Below are 12,719 nucleotides of genomic sequence, written 5' to 3' on the forward strand. Positions count from 1 at the left end.
TACAACGAAGTCAACAGGAATAAAGAACCTCCCGATCTTAACAGGTATGTCTTCTATGACACCTAGTGGCCGTTATATGCTACGGTCGGCCATCTGAACAGTCATGTTTGTGCAATTAAACTTTGTCAAACCAAGTCTCTTAGCCAGAGACAGCGGTAAGACACTCACGCTAGCGCCAAGATCACATAACGCGTTATCAATCAAATGGGTATCAATATGACACGGAATTGAGAAACTACCCGGGTCGAACTAGGGCCGTCCCTACCTCGGTTAAAACTACCATCTCATGATCATTAATGTGCCTCTTACGCGATAAAATTTCTTTCATAAATTTAAGGTAAGAGGGTACCTGTGTCAGCAGTTCGGCGAATGGCACAATGACCTGCAAGCTCTTCAGGAGTTCGACAAATTTGCCGAATTGTTGATTAGATTTAGTACTTTGCAAATGCCTCTGGAAGGGCACCGTGATGGGTATCTCGAGTCCCTTGTTCCTCTCTTCCAACGTGTCAGCCGGATCAAGCTCCAAATCCTTCGGACTCTTCTTTCCTCTCGAACGAGGTCTTTCAGGCGATTTTTCACTCGATCGAGCACTAGCAGGCTCTCGATCGAGCTGTTCTTAATCTACACTACTCGATCGACCAAAAATACCATTCGATCGAGTAGTTTCTTCAACAAAATCACTCGATCGAGTAGAAAGTTCACTCGATCGAGCAGCTTCTTTTCCCTGTTCATTCGATCGAGTAGAATTTTTACTCGATCGAGCCTTTCTTCAGCCATTTCACTCGATCGACCCCCAGTAATCAGTCGATCGAGTACTTTCCTTGTCGTCAGCTCCTTTTCTTCAACAGAACACTGTTCATCATCAGTTATAACCTTCCTCGGGTCTGATTTCAACACGTCCGGTCCCTCATATGAATGACCACTCCTCAAATTAATTAAATTTACCGTCTCATGTGGATTTTTGTCAGCTTGTGACGGTAAATGACCCGGTTTCTTTGTGGACTGGTTCGCGGCTAACTGGGCAACTTGAGTTTCAAGTGCCTTGATAGATGCATCTTTTTGTTGATCACTCAGCTGCCACTGCTTTGTCAAAGACTGCAACATTGTCTTCAACTCACCTAGCTCACTTATTCCACCAGAAGATGACGTACCTTGATTAGGTGTAAGAAAGGAAGGAGGCTTCTGAAAGCCTTGTTGAGCCTTATGAGGAGGGACATATGGCTGCTGCTGCGGAGGAGGAGGGGTAGGATTGAGCACATTTTGACTAGTCCACCTCAAATTGGGATGGACTGCCCCTTGGTTGTTATAGTAGGAACCCCCTCCTTGCCTATATTGTTGAAAAGCAAGGACATGTTCCTTCTCCGTAAGACAGCCAACAGCAGTGTGACCGTCGTTGCTCCCACACCTCTCATATGTGAGAGTCTCCTCTCTAGTAAGCAAATGAACCAACTGAGGCTCCCCAGCAGAATGCAGCTCCAACTTATCAAATCTAGCATTCATGGCTTCCAGCTGAGCCACAACTTGCTTATCGACCGCATGAACTGTCCTAATACCATCCCTCGGGTTTCCATACTCAGCATAGTGGTTCGCCATCTCTTCAATAAGGGCCCATCCCTTATCATCGTCAGTGTTCTCTTGGAATCTTCCGTTAGTTGATGCATCAAGTATGGCTCTGTGATCATCGTACAGCCCATTATAGAACTGGTTGGACAGAAACCACGGATCAAAACCATGGTGAGGAAGAGACCTCACGAACCTCTTGAAACGGGACCATGCTTCATAGAAAGTCTCATCGGGTGCCTGTTTGAAACTTGTGATCTTTGCCCTCAGCTGATTGGTGCGCTGCGGAGGGAAATATCTCTTATAAAAAGCAAGAGAAAGGGTCTCCCAATCTGTAACCCCTGCGGCTATGCGGTCCAAATCAGTCAGCCACTCCCTGGCTGAGTCGGTCAAAGAAAAAGGGAACAGAACCTCCTTAATCTTGTCTTGAGTTACCCTCTTTGTGGCGGGGATAGTAGAACAGTAGTCCGTAAAGACCTCCATATGCTTCCTCGGATCTTCACCTGCCACACCTCTAAAGAGATTTCTCTCTACCAGATTGATATAGGAAGGACGGATGTCAAATGTATTCCCATCCTCAGTCTGGAAATTGAAACCCTTTGGAATTGATGATGCTTTAGGCTCCGAGTGACTAGCAATGTTCGGCATCTTTACTGGTTGGCTTACAGAACTGACGGTATCTTCTTCAAAGACGGATTTTCTGTAAAAAGGAAATGCTGAAGCTCTGGTTCGAAAGTACTCAAGTCTTCCTTTCGTTATTCTCTTTGCAGACGAAGTCTATGCCTAAATAGTCTCTCTGGCTCAGAATCAGCTGAAACTAACTCAAACCTGTCTGACCTGGGCATACATAACACTGAAAGAAAATAAATAAGAACTGCCTCAAGGAATAAAAATCCCCTGAGACGGATGAAATAAACGAAACAAAGACAGATAGGGCAATTGCCTCCCCGGAAACGGCGCCAAAATTTGACAGGGTTGTCGTATACCTATCAAAAATAACTAACTAAACTAACTATATAGCTAGGGAAGTCAGGTCGATCTCCTCAGGGAGGCAAGATATCTGTAAGAGTCCGTCTATTTGGTCACAAATGGGGGGGGTGTTTATAATTTGATTTCTAAACTAAAAGTGCAAAAGGAAGAGAAATAAAGAAAGAGGAATTAAGGCAGAAAAAGGGTGTTAAACTATCAATAAAGAGGGGACATGTCAGGATTTCGGTTCACTACGGTAGTCCTTTTTCTCAACTATAAACAACTTAGATAAATTACTTCGAGACGGATATGGAAAGGTCCTTCCGGTCCACTTTCTATCCTAAACTTCCACTAACTTAACTTTCGTCCTCATTAGGTAGTCTACTGTTCATAGCAGGTCTATTTAGTCCAATCTTCCGATCCGGGATTAAATTTAACTAGATTAAAAAGGTGACTCAGAAGCGTGCACTCAACTAAGTCGGTAGATACAGTTATATTGCTATGGTGACAAAATCTCACAATTAATTCATCTAACTTATTTACTACATCGTCATATTTCTACCGTAGATCCCCTAATCCCGACATGAAACAGATTTAGCTACTCATATTGCTATTAATATCGTCAATACTAACAACAAATAAATAACTAATATTAAACATGATAAAACAACAATTAAATTGCATAAAAAGGTAATTAGGGCAGAAGTTAAATGAAGCAAAACAAGTAATTAAAATGAACAAATGAAAGATTAATATTAAAGAGGGAGAAAGAGATTACAATCGCAAGAATCCGGCGTAAAGAACAAGAGAATCCGAGCGAAATAACCCCGAAAATAAAGTTACAGTGAAGAAAAAAAGAGAACGCAGTCTTTACTGTGAATGATAGAAAAACTAGATAGAATGTATGATAAAAGATAGATTAAAAGATGCTAATGACCTAGTTGACGTATGCTTAAATAGAAAATATGCTAAGTCCAAAAGCTAAAACAAGTTCACGGGCTAATTAAAGCCCATGCCATCAAAAACTACTCGATCGAGTAGTCTGAAACCACTCGATCGAGTAAAACTCCAAGAAATCTACTCGATCGAACATAAATGTTACTCGATCGAGTAACCTCACTTTCCAGCTCTTCTTGATCGAGTATATAACTACTCGATCGAACAACCTTGGCCACAGAAACCACTCGATCGAGTGATTAAATAGCTCGATCGAGTATTCTTCCTTCAAATCAGCTCAAACTCGTGCCCGACTGCCTCGTAAACCGTGCCTTCACGCATCCCAATGCAGGAACTCACTCCGGAAAATCCTGTCTCCTCAAAATGCATGTAAAAAGGATGAAAATGGTACGATTCCACTACTTTCGCGTTCATTTCTACAAAACGGACAAAACGAACCAAAGTAGCCAATTCGGGGGCAAAATGCAATATAAACAGTACGAAAGTACATATAAATACGTGCTAAAATAGGCTAAAAAGACTATACAAAATGCACGTATCAGGTGTGTCCAAGGAACAAGAAGAAACATTCCCTAGCATGGTTCAAAATTTAAACAAGTTCTTTCAAGATAGTCCACCTAATGCAGAGCATATGTCCATGGAACAAGATGAACCGTTCACTAATACGGTTCAAACAAGGGTCGAGATCCATGAAAATGTTCCTCCAATTCCTAATCCAAGAATGAAGGCCGAGGTCCCTAAAACTTCTTGGTTCGACTATAGTGCCCACAAGTTCAAATACAAACTAGGGGAGTGTTCAATTCCACAAGAGGTATCCAAGTGGAGTAATACCAATGATCAAGTTCAAGAGGATCTCTTTGTCAAGATTGGAGCCGAGAGTAACATTGGTGAGGTGCAAGTTCATCATCCCGTCTCTCCTACCACTAGTCCAATTGGGAATGAAAGCAAGGATAAGTCAAGTGCCTACTCGGGCGATCAAGGAAATAGGGTCAAGAAACGGGTTCAAGAGGGGATCCATAACAATGTCCAAACCGTAGGTGTCCATGATGGTGTGCATTGTGATTATTCCGTACACTCTACTCCGAGTTCAATTGAATATGAGCAAAAGGCCAATGGCATAGGCGGTATGATCAAAACATTCAAGGAGAGTGTTCACCCAAGTAAGCAAACAGATGGTGTCAAGGAACGGGTTGAAGAAGGGCTCATTCGTCATGTTCAATTCATGGCCAACAAGGAAGGGTCCATGAACTCCAAGCAAGTCATAAAATTAAGAGTTGGGGATCGTGTTTGGGTTCGTCCGTGCAAGAGGGAGGTCCTCAAGCATGGGAAGAACAAGTCCATGGTCTATGAAGAAGGTCCATTCAAAATCGTCAATCAAATTGGACCCAACAAATACAAGGTTAATCTCTTTGGAACTTATGTCACATTTGATGTTGGGATTTTAAGTCCTTGTTGTGAAGAGCTTAGTGATGAAGATGCTGAGGATTTGAGGAAAAATCCTTTTTAAGAGGGGGAGATTGAAGCAAAACGAGTCACCTTAGGCATGCTTGTACCCGGTTTTAATCCCTTATCCGAAATGGGGTTCAAATTGGAATCCGTCTAAGCACATGGGTCCTTTTCCGGCCTAGAAATCTTCCATGAGGAGTTTAGAGTATTTTGTCCAAGAGCTTATGTCTTGGGAAGGTGATAATCATAGAGAAAGGCAAAGAACAAAACCGGTGGCCCCATGGTTACACGGCTTGCAAAGGCAAGTACAAGGGTCGCTTTCAAGTCCCTTTCACCCTTCCTAATTTAACCAAGACATCCACAAGGCTCCTTTTGTTGCTCTACTACTCTTGCATAAGCTTGACCGGACCCCCTTGAAGCTTCCAAAAGAGTTTACTTCATGTTTAATTAATCATTGTCCTTATTAATTTATTTTCTTGTTTTCTTTTAAGATTTTTAACGTGTGTAAGAACTTTGTGTAAGGCTTAGGGCCACCTTTTGAACCGGTTTTCTAGGGTCTTTTGGACCGTTAGATGCTAGGTTAGATGGATGGATAGGATTGCTTGGCTTGGCCTATAAAAGCAAGGCATTCCCTAATGTAAAAATCAGATTTGATGAATGAAAAACACAAGTTAGAAACATTGTTTTCTACTAATCTTCTTTGCTTAGTGCTGGGAAATCCTTTATTGCTTAGTGCTTAGAGTCAGGTAATCTCTTTGCTTATTGCTTGAAATTATCCTTAGGCTTAGTCTAGTGGCTTAGTGCTTGGATTAAGTCATATCCCAATCACGTCTTTTACTCTATTCAATTGTAGAGTTCAAGAAACCGTGGTTCTAAACAGTTCTGTCGACTGTTCGATTGCAGTCCTTGGAGTTTCTGTTCAGTTTTTAGTCGTTTTTATCACAATTAAACAGTCCGTCTCACTATCAAAATCGAGTCATTTTTAGTCAAAATTCGAGTCTTGAGCGTTTTACTTCATAACACCACACAAGGTCAGTAACTGAAGAAACACTCAACAAAATATACAACATATACACATCCATGTCCAACTCCAACTCCAACCATACATCAGTCATCTGACTAACTCAAAGATAAAGTCCTGCCAGAATATCCATCGCAACAGATATTCCACACTATCAGTGGGGGACCGCAACACCATCAGTGGGGGATCGTAGCCTTTCCCACCTAAGCCTCGCTTATCTCCATCGAGCGAATAACCCATGTCCATTAATGTGCACATCCCCTTGTGACGAGAACCACAACGGGCGAATCAAGGGCATGAAGCCATTCCTAATGATGACTCCACTAAGCCAGGGATGCACCCCGTACACAGACACAACATTTTTATCACACAGTCAACAATACTATAACCACAAATGACAATCAATCAACAATACTGAGTTGGAAAACCTACCTTTAGAAATCAACATCAACACTACATACATCCGTATGAAGACAAGGCAACCACCATTAACACCTATCACCTATATTCGCCCTATTACTAACCAACATAACTACAACAAAGCCTAAGTATGATGATTATGACTTACCTATGCTCGGCATTCCGGCGATAAAACCGCTACCCGACTAAAGTCTCTATCCCCATGGTGTCTCCAAGTTAAAAGGATCTCAAAGGTTAAAGGATGGTGAGGGAGAAAAAGTGTCGTCGATTAGGTTTAGGAAAAAAGAAATGAAAAACTGATTTGGGGTTCACGACTTCACGATATATAACTTATCACCGAAACCGCCATACTCGATCGAGTATGGGACTTACTCGATCGAGTAGCCTATGCTAGATCGAGTTCCCCACTTCTAAAGGTCACCAAGTACTAAGTCCGTTTGTATGAGTGGTTCTCAAGGGTCTACCAAGTGTCTAAGGTCAGTCAATGGCTAGTCAACGGGTCTCTAACGGGGCGGGTATTATACGGAAGGCGGTTGGGAAACCGTCTTCCGCTCAAGTCATCCTTGGAGCTTCCCATTCTAAGAGGGATGTGCACATTTAGTACTTGGGTTACGGAGGGACTCGTGTGGTTGAGGCACGATGTCTGGCAGGGGACTCGAGTCGCACTCGGTCCTGGTACCACGGACGTGTTCCGAGTACCTTGTGTTGGTTGTGATGTCTTGGGCGTGTCCCGGTCACCGGTTTATGGAGATGTATGTTGAAGGATGACCTTCAAGTATTTTCATACCTTGTTGAAATGTTAGTTATTGCCTTTGCATTGTCACATGAGTAAGTAAGCTTAGTTATCGCATTCATTGAACATTTATATCGTTAAGCTAATACTTGGGTTTAAATGTCTGTGGTGAACCATGATACTTGCAATTTATATAGTCCTTTTCAGCCTCTTATTGCACGCATTTCCATGTCATTCTCATAGTTTTGTATTGCAAAATGCCTCGAATAGACTACTTTGGTTTGTTTTGCCTTATTCGCAGGAACGGACCATAAAGTAGTGAAATCGTGCCTTTTCCAGTCCCTTTAGCTTGCATTTATGTAGATGGAAGTTTTTGAGCAGAATTACTGTGCCTCGGGAAGCGTGAAGGAGTCTGGGAAGCTAACCAAACGAAGAGTCAATCTGTTTCAGTAGCTAGATCCTCGATCGAACCCTTTTCTATTTGATTGAGTGAATATGGTGGTCAAGGAAGCTCGATCGAGTCCCTGCTGAACTCAATCGAAATTGCTGGGATAGTGCTCGATCGAGGAGTCTCAAATCACTCGATCGAGTACGTTGCTATATAACACGGGATTTCTATTTCGTGTAACTTAATTATCTTTATGTATGCCCAAGTCTAATAGGTCAGAATTAGTACCAGCTGATCCTGAACCGGAGCGGACTTTTCGTCATAGACAAAGCTTGCTGAGAAAGAATCATCAAAAGGAAGCCTTGAGTACTTTTGACCCTGATCTTGAACATTTTCTATTTGCAGAAGACAAGTCTTTTGAAGAGGACACTTCTATTTCTGCAGCCATACCAGTAAAGGTGCCTAATATTGCAAGCCATTCCGAGCCTACAGCTGACTCCATTCCTAAAGGTTTCAACCTTGTAATAGAAGATGGCAATACTTTTGATATCCGGCCATATTATATCAATCTAGTTGAGAGGAATCTGTATCGTGCAGTAGTTGGTGAGGATCCGCGAAAATATATGGAAGTCTTTACTGATTACTGTTCTACCATTCCCGCCACTAAGGGAGTGACGCAAGATAAGATTAAGGAAGTTCTCTTTCCTTTTTCTCTGATAGATGGAGCCCGAGAGTGGCTAACTGATCTTAATAGAGCCGCAGCTGGAATTATAAATTAGGAGACCTTGGCTCTCGCTTTTTACAAAAGGTACTTTCCTCCACAACGAACTAATCAGCTGAGAGGGAAGATCACGAGTTTTAAGCAAACTCCGGACGAAAACTTGTATGAAGCGTGGAACTGGTTTAAGAAGTTGGTGCGATCTGTTCCTCATCACTGGTTTAACCAGTGGTTTTTATGCAACCGGTTCTTTAATGGTTTGTATGATGACCACCGTGCTATATTGGATGCTGCAGCTAAAGGTCGATTTCAGAAAAACATTGATGATGACAAAGGTTGGGCAACTATTGAGGAGATGGCTACCCATTGTGCTGAATATGGAAATCCTGGAGGTGGCATTAGAACGGTTTCTAGTGTTGATGGTGCAGTTGTGGCTCAGCTGGAAGACATGAATGCCAGGTTTGACAAGTTTGAGTTGCAGAACACGGGAGATCAACAGACGGTTCACTTGTTGACTAGACAAGAAACCGTCTCATGTGAGAGATGTGGAGGAGATGGCGGTCACACTACTGTAGACTGTCTAGCTGAGAAGGAGCAGGTTTATGCCTTTCAACAATATAGGCAAGGGGGCTCCTATTTCAACAATCAAGCTGGAGTCCATACTAACTTGAGATGGACTAGTCAGAATGTCTTGAATCCTACACCCCCACCGCAGCAACAACAAGTAAAGGTACCACCTCACAAAGCTCAACAACAAGGCTTTCAAAAGCCTCCATCTTTTCCACCGCCGCATTAAGGTGCCTCTTCTAGTGGCATATGTGATGGAGCTGGGTTGAAGTCAATGATACAATCATTGACCATTCAATTGCAGAAAAGTGACCAACAAAAAGATGCCTCTATTAAGTCACTTGAATCACATATAGCTCAACTCGCTACCAATCAAGCTTCGCGGCAACGGGCTCATTTACCATCCTAACCTGACAAGAAACATCATGAGACGGTAAATTTAATTAATCTGAGGAGTGGTCTTTCCTATAAGGGACCCAAAATGCCGATTGAAAGTGATAAATCAGACCCGGAAATAGAAGTTACTGCTCATGAACAGTCGTCCCTTGACGAAAATTTGCTGAATCCGAAGAAAGTCCTCGATTGACTGATCTCAGGTGATCGATCGAGGGAAAATGCTGTGCAAGTTACTCAATCGAATGGCAATGATGTTCGATCGAGTACTGTTGAAAAGAGAGATTTCGATCGAGTAAACGAAAGTCCTCGATCGAGCAAAATTATTGATGAAAGCACTCGATCGAAGGGAAATGGAGCTCGATTGAGTAAAAATAAGGCTGATTATGAGAATTCTTTGGCAAAAAGAAATGAAGGTTTAGCTATTCCCATCACGATCCCATTCCCGAGGCGATTGCAGAACAAAAAGGCCGAGCAACAATTCGGTAAATTTGCTGAAATTTTAAAGAGCCTTTATCTCAACGTTCCCTTCGCCGAACTGCTAACCCAGGTACCCTCTTATATTAAATTCGTGAAAGAAATATTAACACGTAAGAGGCATATAAATGATCATGAGACGGTGGGTTTGACTGAAGTGGGCACTGCCCTAATTCAAAATAAGTCACCACCTAAATTGTCTGACCCGGGTAGCTTTTCTATTCCATGTTATATTAGGACCCATTTAGTCGATAATGCATTATGTGACTTGGGAGCTAGCGTGAGTGACCTACCATTGTCTCTCGCTAAGAGACGGGGTTTGACTAAATTTCATTGTACTAACATGACCGTGCAGATGGCCGACCGTACTGTATCATGGCCCGGCCCCTAGGTGTCTTAGAGGACATACCTGTTAAGATCGGGAAGTTCTTTATTCCCGTTGAATTTGTAGTCTTAGACATCCCAAAAGATTCTTACACTCCTATCATTTTAGGACGACCATTCTTATTTACCGCTTGCGCAGTAATAGATGTCGGGGGAAAGACTCTAACCTTTCAGGTAGGTGATGAAGAGTTAACTTTTTATCAGTCTAGTGTTCGCAGGGCTCCTATGCAAGTCCGGCCTTGTAATGCACTACCCTCTATAGACCCTGACACAGATTCTCCAATTGATAATATCGAGTTATGTGCTGCGATTTTAACACCTCCGCCTCAGATTGAGAGCAGTATGGAGGACCATTCTGTTGTTTATATTGTTACAGTTATAAACAGAGTGGACATTGGAGATCCCGTCGATAAAGGTACAATGAAAGTCAAGCTCACTGATGAGAATGGTGCCAAAGAAGATGCCAAAGACAGAGGCTGGAACAAGGAAAAGAAGAAAGTAAAGACGTATGTGGACGCAAACTATTCTTCTTCAATTCATTCAAGTTCACGGAGATAAAAAAAGACGGTTTGTGATGCTGAAGGGACCTCCTCCAGTCAGAAGCCCTCTTTTGGGCTATTGAAGTGTTTCGGAAGATAAACGGGGAGCTGTCCCATTGTAAAAACTTTTGTAATTTGATTATTTGCTAGACACTTTAATTGCTTTCTAGACATTAGCGTAGTTAGATTTAAATAGCGTAAGACTGAATATAGACTGCGTATTGTGAATTTGGTATTTTCGGGAAGTATTTTTTGTGTTTTTATGTAGGTTTGGGGAAGACATGCTACACTGGGATGCGTGCCAAAGGAAAAGACCTCGATCGAATATTTTTTGTACTCGATCGAGCAAAATGCCCAGGTAAAGCCTTCGATCGAGTGAATAACAGTACTCGATCGAAATGTCCATTTTTAGGGGTCATCGATCGAGTTGTCCAGTACTCGATCGAGAAGAATTGAGAAGCTAAAGCACTCGATTGAACAATCTACTGTCTTCGATCGAGTAAAATTCCAGGAAGAGAAGGGAGCCTTCAATCGAACAACTTCAAAGTTCTCGATCGAGCACAATGGTGAGTAAAGCTCTCGATCGAGTGGTTTCAAATCACTTGATCGAGTGACAACAGCTGATATGAACACGAGGGAGTAACTTTTCTCCTTATTCTATTTCATTTTTCACCTTTCTTCTTCTTCCTTTTTCGCCATAAACCCCATAATCAACCCCAAATCCTCCTTTTTCTTCTCCTAATTATCAAATTAATTACCCAAAATCACTCCTTGCAATCAATTAGACTATTGCCCTCTATTTTCTCCTTGCAATTTCGCGTTGTTAACGGGTTGTCTACGGATTACGGTTTTGCGAAAATCGGGATTTAATCCTATTGATTTGTGCTTATTTTTTGGGTTAATTGCATTTCTTTGTTGGGTAATTCGTCAAGTAAGTTCTCTCCCCTATTCTTTAATATTTAATTGCATTTTTATGCTTGATTTTTCGAATTAGGGTTCGAAATTTCGAATTTGGGGGAAAATACGTTTTTGATTGCTTGTTTTTGATTAAGAACTTTGCTTGTGATTATTAGGATGGATAGTAGTACTGTTTCTGGCACTTCTTCTACTACTGTTTTGTCTACCTCTGAGACGGTGGTCCCTGCTACCACCACTGTCACCACCCCTGCAGCTACTACTGCCGTTACTGTTACCACCGCCACTGTTACAGCTGCTGTTACTACAGCTGCTACTACTGTTGCTGCTGTACCGTCCCCGGTGTCGACCCCTGCTGTGTCGACACCATCCGTCACAGTCACGTCCTCTGCCCTTGTACAGAGACCACCCTCTGTCCGTGCTCCCGGGCTCGTCGTTGTTGCCGCTGTTTCAGCTTCACGGGGGGAAAGGGAGCGGGTTCTAGAGCTGTTGCACGTGCCGCCGCCAGGTTTGTGGCCTATGATTCTATGGATTCTCTACCTGCGTTTCCACAGGTACGTTTCATTAACCCGCTTCATCATATTCGTTTCATGCCATTGATGGACTGTGACATTACTTCTACTCGTTTCTTGTGTCGTTCTTCATTAGAGAAATTGGGGATTTTCGAATCCGTGGCTGAGTTACTAAACTGGACTGGGATGGCGGGTTTGACCTTGATGAGAGAGCTAACATATGAACAAGTGACTTTAGAATTCTTTAGCTCTTTCACATTTTCGTCCGCTGCTTATAACACTGACCCAGGGAGTACTTGTATTTCATTTACATTGTTTAACTCGACTTTCACCTGGACCTTAGCTGAGTTTGGGAGGCGGTTGGGTTTGACTAGTGACGGACCTCAGGATGCTCCTAGGAAGCTCCTGGCTTTACTTTGGCCCACACTTGCACAGACTCCCTTTGACCAGAGGAAGGTGGCTTACGTCCATCTTCCCCCAGCCCGTTACTTTCTTCGTCTCCTTGGAGAGACAATCTTTGGACGCCACGAGCCTAACAACGTTAACAACATTGAGTTGTCGATCTTAGCGGGTTACTTAAACATTGACTGTGGTGACCCCTTTGTCCTTAATATTTCTTATCTAACAGCTCAACATTTTAACGTTGTCGGGCAGAAGATGAAAGGCCTGATTTCCTGTGGCGGGTTGGCGACTCACATCGCCCGTAGCCTTTTCTCTGAC

The 12,719-nt window shown here is 42.6% G+C and overlaps 1 non-coding gene across 1 annotated transcript; it reads left to right on the forward strand.

Moving 5' to 3' along the window:
- Positions 1 to 1,726: 1,726 nt before the first annotated feature.
- Positions 1,727 to 1,832, forward strand: LOC141650125 (small nucleolar RNA R71). The gene has a single exon (XR_012546182.1). It is a non-coding gene; the product is annotated as a small nucleolar RNA R71 (small nucleolar RNA).
- Positions 1,833 to 12,719: the final 10,887 nt, after the last annotated feature.

The sequence above is a fragment of the Silene latifolia genome, chromosome 3 (assembly GCF_048544455.1).
Source record: "Silene latifolia isolate original U9 population chromosome 3, ASM4854445v1, whole genome shotgun sequence".
In the NCBI taxonomy this organism is placed as follows: Eukaryota; Viridiplantae; Streptophyta; class Magnoliopsida; order Caryophyllales; family Caryophyllaceae; genus Silene; species Silene latifolia.